Genomic DNA, 2,926 nt, shown 5'->3' on the forward strand with positions numbered 1-2,926 from the left:
AAGAATCGTGGAAAAATAGGCAATGGAACCAGAGATGTTGTTTTTCGATTTCTATGCTTTTTCTCTCAAATTTCTTGTGGAAAATGATGTTTAGGCTTCTAGGAATGTGATGGTAAGCTTAGAATGTGGATTTGTGTGTCATTTTAGATTTTTGAGTGATTTGTTTGCCGATTTTTGCATTTTTTAGTACATGTATTTTTGGTTGCAAGGATTCGAAATTGCACCATCTATCTATATATTTAAAGCTATATACATCTCGCTGATGTGGCATTTCCTCAGTTTTTTGGATTTTTCTTTATTTTTGGGATTTATTAAGTTTTTGAACCTTTTCTCAGTTTACAGTTTACAGACTCTTTCTACGTTTTGATAACTGCTCCCCTTAACTTGCTTTCCATAAACTGATTCGTAGACTTAATTTTTATTTCTCACCATATCACCTCCTCTTCCGCTCTAGATTACCTTCTCCGTTCGTTGTCCATCTCTTCTGCTCTTTCATTGTCTGCCTCTCCATCGGTACTTTGGTCATCTCAAATTTTGGAAGAGGTAAATTGATCAACTTTTTTTATTGTATCTCTTCAAACACCACCTTATCTTTCTTCTTGAAATCTAATTTACAGGTTCAATTTCATCAATGAATGTTATGGGTACCTCCTCTAGTGTTTTTGTTTCAAAGATCAACACATCCACTTTTCTGCGATTTGTTAACAGTGACTTTGCTTCAATCTCTCCATTCCATTTCCCTCTTTCTTTTCTATGTATTATAATTCTCTGATTTTCTTGGGTTTTGGTATGGATTTTTGTTATCTCTTCTATTTTGTTCATCATTAATTTGCATTGTTTTAAGGTTTCAAATTGCTTCTTGTGACTGCATGATTCACACGTCAATTGAGTTTCTCTAGGTTATGACATTTTTCCTTAAATTTGGGAAAAACTATTTAAGATGCTTTAAATTATATAAATCTCCTTCTTTTAGCAATGTTGTTCATCTGATTTGTTTTGTTTGTTGAATATTTGAAATTACCAACTTGATCTATTCCTATTTGTATCTTTTGTGCAGAAAAAGGAGGTAAACCAGTTAAAATTCAAGATTGGCAAAGTCTTCACATTTTTTAAGGATTTATGGTTTATTATAATCCTCATTTCCCCGGAAATGATACTTATTTATTTTAATTTCATACCTTTTTTATTTTTAGTTTCTTTTTAGGTTTCTGATTGGGTTGCTGCCCTTGAAGGAGAAGGGAAAGAGCTTGCAAAATAGGGTCAATTGATAAGTGTTGTGGAGGTGGAGAAGATTGAGAGCAGCAAGCGTAGTAATGGCAGTTGCTGTGGGCGGGGATGGGATTTTGTAAATTTTGTAGCAAGAAGGTATTCAAATCAAAATGAAACAGGTGATACCATAAATAATATTAATGTGATCTCGAGCATATATATTAATTGTGATAAAAAAAATTCTTGCCATTTTATATTAGATAAATTGTTTGTGAACCTGTCATCAAACAGGTGATACAATAAATAATATTAATTTGATCTCCAATTTTGAGGGTAGCTTCTTGGTTGCAAGTGTTTCTCGATTTTTGTCACGGTTTGTTCTTTCTACACTTCCCCAATTAGCTCTATTTTTTTGTATCATACAGGGGTGACATCCTCCAAGAATGATGGATTTTCTATCAGCACTGGAGATTTTTCATCTCTTGGTTCCGAAAAAGACAATTCTGGAAAGAACGCAAACTCAAGATTTTACATTTACCTTATAACTTATACTGCTGTCTGATGCTTTGATATTGGGCTCTTTCTGAGATTGTCATACTGCTTTTGTGATAGCTAGATTTGCTTTTGGCAGCATCTAGAGAAATTGCAGTTTAGGATTTCCATAATATTTCATAGCTCATTAGTAATATTTGTCATGTGGCATTTCTTATGTTCTTATTTTCTGGTTTTATTTGGGTAATAATAAAAGGCACTCAGGTGGAACCAGGGAGGGGTATGAAAGACTTATTACTTGGACACTTTTATGAGATGCTGCATTCATTTTTCTTTGCATTTTGTTTTTGAACTATTTATTACAGATCATGGCTGTCATGGTCGTCCAGGCTCATCCTCTTCTGGAGTAGCATCATTGAAAGAGCATACTGCGGATTCTACAGGTTGTGATACTGTATTGTATTTGAGTTTTTCTAACCTTAATGCAGTTGTCTTTTTCATGATAATGGTCATTATGGTGTGCATTCTCACTAAAACATGGGTTGATTTGGTGGTTAATCTCATAGTTATTTTAGCTTTTCTGGTGATGTTTCTGTAAATGTGAATGCTATTTCTAGAGGCCCAAGTTCCTAGAGAAAAGAGAGTTCTATGTGTGGTGAAGATGAGATTTCTGGTCTCCGTGTAGCCAAGTCCGGCTAGCTGTTAGATCATTCACTTATTTTGCCCCATTGGAGCTCACGGTTCTTGCTGCAAATGATCAGCTCATCATGTAAATATAGTTAACTACTCAATCTTTATTTTATGGTTATGTGATTTTGGATTGAGACTTTATTTTGATTAAAATCTGGGTATATACAATGATAAATTTACCAATTTAAATTCCTTAACAATTCGGGCAAAGAGATTTGACCATGTTTTTTGAAACCAAAAAGATTATGAATGCTTTTGATATTATGCCTCTTTTTTGTTGTATGTCATTCTCTCCGAAGATGGAAAGATCATAGGTGTGAGACAATTCAGAGTTTGAGAATGATTTCTATTCAATAGGTTTGTTTAATTAATTCTAATCAGACCTTGCAATGTTTTATTTGAGAGCTTTGATGGAGTTTTTGAAACAAAAAGAAAGTTTTTATATTTGGAAAATTAATTTTGGATAAAATAGTTATTTGGATTGCAGTTCCAATCACTGTGTCCTTTGGTTGTTGTTCATTATGCAGATTAAGCT

At 33.4% G+C, this 2,926-nt stretch overlaps 1 long non-coding RNA gene across 1 annotated transcript; it reads left to right on the forward strand.

Annotated features, from left to right (window-relative positions):
• The first annotated feature begins 337 nt into the window (after nucleotides 1-337).
• On the forward strand, nucleotides 338-2,605 carry LOC136233208 (uncharacterized). The gene is made up of 3 exons (XR_010690731.1): nucleotides 338-543; nucleotides 618-1,388; nucleotides 1,635-2,605. It is a non-coding gene; the product is annotated as an uncharacterized lncRNA (long non-coding RNA).
• The last annotated feature ends 321 nt before the right edge of the window (nucleotides 2,606-2,926 follow it).

The sequence above is a fragment of the Euphorbia lathyris genome, chromosome 6 (assembly GCF_963576675.1).
Source record: "Euphorbia lathyris chromosome 6, ddEupLath1.1, whole genome shotgun sequence".
In the NCBI taxonomy this organism is placed as follows: Eukaryota; Viridiplantae; Streptophyta; class Magnoliopsida; order Malpighiales; family Euphorbiaceae; genus Euphorbia; species Euphorbia lathyris.